Genomic DNA, 8137 nt, shown 5'->3' with positions numbered 1-8137 from the left:
GCACTGGCACAGGTTGCCCAGAGAGGTGGTGGAGTCTCCTTCTCTGGAGATATTCAAAACGTGCCTGGATGCAATCCTGTGTAATGTGCTCTAGGTGATCCTGCTTGAGCAGGGGGATTGGACTAGATGATCTCCAGAGGTCCCTTCCAACCTCAGCGATTCTGTGATTCTGTGATATATACGTGATCAATGACAACATGCTTATGTTATATAATCTTATCATCAAAATAATTTACTTGAGTTTGAAAAGCTAGAGGAAATTCTCTTAGCAAATAGCCTCAAGAGATACTTGCAGCTAAACTGAAGAATATCGTTTTTGTGTCATAATTAAGGGATAGAGCCAATAAAGGTCTTAGGAACTCGAGAGACTGGCACTGCAATCCTTAGTATTTTAGACAGCTGCCTTATAAAGTGGAGTGAAGAATCTTGTCCTGSGCCCACCTTGCTCCTTCCTGAAGGATATCCTAGCCATAGCCTACCAGTCATCCCAAATGACACCTCTGTGGCAGCTGTACCACTGTGCAAAAAATATTCAGTTCTTTGGGCCACAAACAGAGCTGACAGAAAACAGAGCATGACTCTGCAGAGAAAGGGTAAGGAGCAAGGTATCCTACCCTCTCATCCCTGCTGCTTTGGGTTAGGCTAAAAATCCATCTAGTGTGATAATCTATTTCTTGCAAGGTCAGGTAGGTTATAATTAGAGGAAAATACAAGAAATAGGACAAGAATAAAAAGATCCTTCCCGCACACAGACTGCTGATTACACCTAGTGAGAAGGTAAAGGGCTTTCTGAGCCAAAGGTTGCAACTGTGGTAACTTTTACAGTCAATCTATTCTTCATGAATTGTCTAATCCATTTGGAACCATTATTTTGACTCTCAAACCATCCTATGGCATCATCTTCCACAGCTAAATCTGTGCATAGTAATTTTTTTAAAATCTGGTTGCCCCTTAATTCTTCCAGTGTGAAAAGTAGTGAATAATCATTTCCTCTTCTCTGTGGCTCTCAAGTACAGTAGCAGTTCCTCCACTTCCAATCATCTTTGTCACTTTTCTCTAACAGCTTTTCTGAGACAGGGATACCAAAACTGTGTGCAGCATTCCAGATACAGCACACCACAAATTTATACAGTGGAATAATGAGTTTTTTGTTTTGCTCTTCATTCCTAGCCTAATATTTCCAAACCTTTGTTTGATCTCTTTGACCTTTTCTGGGCAGTAAATTRATGTTTTGGGAAGAAAAAAAAATAGATTATAGACCTTAAACTCCCTTTTTCTTTACTGTGCTTTCCTTTCCACTTTTTTCCACACACGCACATACACACATACACCCTTTTTTTCCAGAAAGCAGTGCTAGGAGAAAAAAAAAGTCAATTATTTTTTCCATCTTCAAGTTCTGAAACTCACTATTTAAATAATTAGCCCCCACAGGCAGCAACCAAATAATTCTGATAATCTCTCTCTTGTCAAAGTAAGGAACAATTTGCAGTGACAATCAGACATTTTCTGATAGAGGACTTTTCTGTAGCAAAATGAGAATTCAACAGAACTGACACTAAATTTCCTGAAGAAAAAACAGGAGACAGGTAATCCAGCTTCCCACTTCTTCTGAAGCTCCTCCACAGCCTACCTGCCAGAGGACCTAGGGACTAGGCACGGGGTCCCTCCAGGTTTCCAGTGACACAAGACCCAAAAAACTTCAGGAAAACATCACTCTGGATTCTTCCAGATCAGATTTTTCTTTTCACTCCCTTCCTGGTGAAGTTTTGCACATTCATATCGGGCTTTTGGTTACAAGCATGAATTTTTAGAAATACAAAAATTAGGCAGGCAGATTTTCTGATCCTTTTACAGCACTACTCTGAAAAGGCAAGCCCTGACCAGAGTCTCACAAGCACCTACAGTCAGGAGGCCATTCTGAGCATAACAACAACTTTATTGAGTTGGCAGATTTGTGAACAATGCTACATATATACTGTCTTCTCACACGTCAGTAGATGGCACTCTTTATATTTACTATCTACATATTTTGTACACTYACAAAAAAAAATCCACTTCTTTTTATGGAACTATAGTAGTACATCATATGTCCTTTAAAAGTTTCCCTTAGCAGGGAGCTCTGTGCTTTGCCTACTGCTTAGTGCAGATTTCATTTTTTCCTGAGCACAGAAACTGGACAAATCTGTTGATCAGGGCACATAAACCCAGGGAAACGTGATCTGTACATTATATAGTCCATAGATAATCCATTCTCCAATACGCAATATAATAAGCCTCAAAATTAGCTCTTTCTGCACAGGCTTAGGAAAAAAAACAAAACCAGAAACAAACTCTCAGCATTAGCCCAACACCTGCATATGATGCTGAAAAGGGGGTTATGTCAAAACGCAGCCCTCTTCATCTGTTTGGTCTGTTCACTGTCTATTTACAGACTCAGATTCATTTAGTTGTTTGTCCTTCACATTTGTATTAGCTCTACAAAGTCAACAGTCATGAGAGGGCAGACTGGATTCCCTTCTGTTCTGTAAGCTAAATTCTCAAATTCTACTACAGGATTTTTTATTCATTTAAGAATGTGAAAAGTGCTTGTACCATTCATATGTGGAAATATTGCAGTGAAACACAATGTGACCATTTCCAAAGTTTTCTTCATATACAGCCCTCTAATCTTATGATTTGCATTCATCTTGTAAATTAGAATTAGTTACTAGTTAAAGTTTTATTTACAAGAACAATAGCTATTTTGGGGTGAAAACAAACAGTTCCACATAGTAGGCTAAAATCAAACAGCAGTTTAAAATGTAAAGTGTATCTAAGGCTACCTGTTCACCAGGGAAACTGGGGTAGGCAGGCAAACTGATACTGCCATGAATTCTTGGTAGAACATTACCCTGCCACGAAGTGAACTATTTTTACAATGTGGTCAGGACCGCAAGTTTCCCACCTTTGAAAGTGTCTCACACTGGGGCAACTGGGTTTCTATCAGAGCCTGTTTCATGCAGCAAGCTAAGAGTTATGAATACTGAGCAAGTCTAAACTCTTATTTATCCTCACAGATCAAATGAGATCACAAGCAAAGATGAGAAGAAAATTAATGTTTCCTTTTTATCTTACACTATTACAGTAAGTTCTACTCCCATGACAAGTGCCACACAGGCAAGCGTGGGACTCCAGATGGTGCAGCCCATAGAAGAAGGGCTTGCTCTGGGGCGCTCCCCAAGAGTTAACGAACCCCGGGTGCACCATGGTTGGAGCCACCACGCTGTGGGGTTGCTGCAGCCTGGGGGCACACCCTCTAACAACCCCATCACTGACAAGTCCAGACAAAGGAGAAGTGACACCACAGACCCACACCATAGACATCTTGGCCTGTGGAGCCATTCCCCACAGCACAACCTGCTAATGGACGCGTTGTTACCCACTGAGCAGGGCTGTGCGCTGAGCATGAGGTCATCTGCTGATGTGCGCRCTGCTGTTGACTGGAGCCGTGGGGCTGTGGTATGCCTGTGGGCTGGCGTTGTTCTGACGGGGTATAAAAGGGAGTCAGCCACATACGCATGTGTGGACTCGGACCTGCAGTCAGCTGCCCTGAGGACCCGAGGACCCACCTGTCAGGGCTGCGTGGTGAGGAGAATCCAGGGAAAACTATAGCGGAGGGGTGACCCATAAGGGGCAGGAGCAGTCACTGTACCGTGCACCCGTTGTTAGGGAAACCAGGGAAAACTTTACCGGAGGGGTGGCCCTCGAGGAAAGGGTGAGAGCTGTCACTGTACCATGCACCCGTGATTGAACTGTAGAGCTCTGATATGTATATATATTCTCAGTTCTATTTCTAGCTATACTATACTTTTAGTTTTATTATAACCTCTTGTCCCTAATAACTTCTCACACTTGACAAATGATGATTTCTCGAGTTCAGTACAGCTAATCCCGGAATCCGAAAGAATCCTGGATGCCCCTCTAGTGGCGCATCACATCCCATCAGCCCAATAGCATGAACATGCAACGTTAGCATAGTGCTGTAATACTTCCCTTTCTAAAACCTTTATCAACTATAATAATGTAATATATTTAAATTTGATAAACATAATTACTACCAACATTTAATTGATTCTTGATTACAATCAATTATATTTCTGAAACAATCAAGCATGCTACAATTAAAAATAATTGATTCATTAGCACACCCCACTAGACAATTATACAAATGCATTATTTATGTAATTAGATACATTTACAGTTCATTATTCTACTTTTTATGCTATTGTTGCAAAGCTACAAAAGTAGAGCCTTACTTTTTAATCTTCCTTTGCCTTCTGTTGACATAAAGATCACTTTTATTTTATTTACCCAATTTTAAATTATAGATCAAAACCTGAAAGACACTCAGTCCCTCCAAAACAGTAATTAAAGCTCACTTATTTGTAATATGGGTGAAAAGTAAGAGTGAGAGAAAATATTTTCCAGGAAAAACTTCCTTTTTAGTTAAAAAACAGAGCTGTAAGTGACATTAATTTTTAGAAGTTTCAAAAATATTAATTAAAATATCTATACACCACACTCTTACTTAAACTGGAATTTAAGGAACAGGATCAAAGAGAAGCCAATGAAAAATTATCATGATCAGAGCTACTTCCAAAAAAATAACTAATGGCCATGTACTTGTTATTCTATTGCGGCATCAAAAGGAGTTTGAAAGTCTTGACACAGTCATGATAACAGATTAAGGACCTGATTATTAAATGTCCTACTCCTCTGCATGTTCTACCAACTTCAGTTATGGTTGTGAGCATCCAGACTCTCCAAGCACATTTAAGATAACAGGCTTTTTCTATCCAAAATAGACTTCTAAAACTATTCAGCTGAAAAGTCCTGTGCTGATCTGACTATGTTCTTAATATAACACTGGCAACATAACACATACTCTGATTTCCTTTTAAAAAGTGTAATGATGTCCCCAAGTGTTAGACTATTAAAGTTCATGTTACGGTATCTTTATCATGTACCTCCAGTCAATATTTCAATGGCTGGGGTTGACCAGTCTTTCTTACACTGTTCTGAAATGAGCAGCCCACCAGAGAACTGAGAACATCCTAGTGTGTACATGTATAGTTTTCTAGCCCTGTGGTCACTGTACCTTTCCCTCTGAAAAGCACAAATTTGACTTACCTGCAGTCAGGGCATCCACCTTATTTCTTGACCAACTTCTTTGTTTATCATCTCCATCTTATTCAAAAGTGCTTTGTATTATACAAGAACGGCCACACTTGGTCAGACCAAAGTTCATTTAGCCCAATACACTGGTCATGATATTGGCCAAAAGCGGATGTCTCTGGAAGAGTCATGAGAACAAGGCAGTTGCATGTGATACGTCCTCCAGATATTCTTCCAGATCTCCAGTACTTTATGGCTCAGGAAGTGGTATCTTTGTATTAAATAGGTTCCAGTAGATTTTTCTTCCACAAACTTGTCCATCCATGTTTTGATTCCATTGCCATGAATGTAGCTGCTGTACCACAAAAACAAATGTGTCCTGTTTCATAAACTGTCTCCTCCCTATTGATCAGATCAAATGTAGATAAAATTATTTAAGTGCCATAAGCTTCAGACCAGGGATGCAACAAGTCTGCAATTACACCCTGCCATTATCTTGTATACAATCATAATGTAACCAGATCCACACAAAATTTAGAATACAGGTAATAAAGTGAAGAAAAAAAGTGCTGAAAAAAAGCATATTATAGACACACTTCTGTGGAAGTTGAGGGAATTTTTGTCATTGGACTCAATAGTGTTACTTTCATTTTTCTCTTCCCATCTGTTATATTTATTACAGTTATGGTGCCTTACCTTGAAAAGTATGTGCTTTGCTTTCCAGTAAAGAGTTACTTTTCTTGTAGGAGAACAGACATGCTATAATGTGCATGCCCAAAACTCTGGTCATTTAAACTATCACTTTCACAAAAATTCTGAGTGCAAACTTACTTCACATCCTCACAACACCAAGGATATCCCTCCTTCCAGGCCTTTTTACAGAACTGCAGTCAATAAGCCATTAGTTTTGATTTGTTACTGTTTACTTTCTAATAGAGGTAAACCTACTCCATGCTATGTCATACAACATGTTTCCCCCCCAGGTGCACACTGAACACTATCAGAACAAGCAGCAGATATTAGGGGGCTTTCTCTGCTCCATGCTTCCCTCTAATTCTGAAAAATGGCCTGACTGGTGACTCCAAATGAGTCTTCCTGCATACACACTATCAACTAGCCTGACTACAACCCAAGCAAGCACTGGCCATTCTTCTTTTCTTGCTGTCCCTGCTTGTTTTCTCTTTCCAAGCTCCTTTGTATCACTTTCTTACAGGGCAAATCCCCCCTTTCAACATGCCAGGCGTTTAAGTAGCAAAATTTGACCATAGGAAACGCATTACCGAATTGCAAACTGGAACCAAAGCAGTTTACAGAGTACTTAACAAACACTTTACCGTAGCATGCCAGATAAGACATGTTATAGGCATGTGCAAAGTACAGATTATATTTAATCAGAGCATAAATATTTAAGGCACTTCCCCCCCATGGAAAAATTATTAAGCCACATAAAAATACCCATAACATCAACACCAAAATCACTGAACAATCATTGCAGAACTCTGTTTAATTTGCTGCAAGCACTCTGCATGTCTGCAGGTATATAAAATGGAAAGTCAAGGGCAGAAAATGCTCTGTTACTGCTCAGACATTACAAGGCAGAGCTACTTCATCATTTGATCCAGAATATGTAGCTGTGTCCTTCCAGTCAGGCAGAATGTCTGGACCAGCCTGCTGAACATCATCAAAGCTCTCTCACTGAATTTCCCTTCGCTTTTGAAAACAAGTGCTCTCTGGTCACATGGATTAGGAACATTAGTTCTGCCTGCAGAGGAGAAAAGGGGGTTACCAACCTTCCCTCCTACTATCCATCACTTACAGCTTTGAGCCCTGGCTACAGACCTACTGCATGATTGCTGAAAAACATGCAAATACAGCTTTTAAACCTTGCTTAACAAGCCACCATGCAATTCCGACAGGTGAATTGACAGCACAACAACGGGAATCCCTTTATGCCACTACAGCCCACTATTCCCTATGAATTGAGTTTATCAGTGGTTTGCTGAATTGGGCGCATGGGAAGCACATTAGCAAAAGACTTCCAGCTCCAGAGACTCTAGGATTGAGAAGTACATGGGGGTAGAATTACCCACTTCCCTCAAACAGAGGGATTTTAAAAAATCTTTAATAACAAAACATCAATATGTACCAGTCACTTTTTTCCCTCTCTTACATAGCATCTGCACAAGAGTATGTCACATTATCTCTAACAAGTGCGCAATCTCTGGCAAATTCGAAGAGGGAGAAAAAAACGGAGGAAGAACCGTTCGGGGGAACTCTCCACAGAAGGAAGAACAGATGTGAGAACTGGAAGGACCACCTCTGAGCTGAGAAACAGGCGAGAAGAAAGAAGCATGCTGAAAGCTCACAGAGCAAGGCATCATGACCTGCCTGCTAATTGATAGAGTACTGCAATAATTCAGGAGAGAACAGAAATGGATACAGAGAAATGCAGAGGCAGCTCTTTCCCTTTTTCCTGTCATCAATATACCACCACAGTCCGGTGGCTTCAGCAGACTTTAGAAAACTCCTTGCGCAGAAAACAAGTCTGCCACAGGTCCCACAGAGCTCTGAAGCAACAGCTCTTGAGAGTTCCCCTTTGATCCCTCCAGACCAGTGTCATATGGCTACCACACAATTTTGACCTCAAGATTTCTAAAATAATGACCAAATGAAAAGCCCACAGCAACAAATGTCTGCAAGCTCCAGTGCTTAAAGCTGCCGCAACTCCTATTTTTCAACATCATTACACTTTACTTCCACTTCTTTCATACAGATGTTTGTAATAGTTGTATCCTTTCTTTTTTTTTTTTTAATCATCCATGTGTTTGCATTGGCATTTTTTGTTAAAAAACAGATTAAAAGAATGGGTTTGTTTAACTGTTATATATTTACCCTTCCTAAAGAAAGCTATGCAACACAGCTTCCAGGCTTAAGTTAGAAGAAGTTACAAAAATGTCTGAAAATTTACTTTTTCAGTACAGTT

The sequence above is a fragment of the Apteryx rowi genome, unplaced genomic scaffold (genome assembly GCF_003343035.1).
Source record: "Apteryx rowi isolate R43461 unplaced genomic scaffold, aptRow1 scaffold_585, whole genome shotgun sequence".
NCBI lineage: Eukaryota > Metazoa > Chordata > Aves > Apterygiformes > Apterygidae > Apteryx > Apteryx rowi.
The sequence above is the reverse complement of the archived record's forward strand: the minus strand, read 5'-3'. Positions refer to the sequence as shown.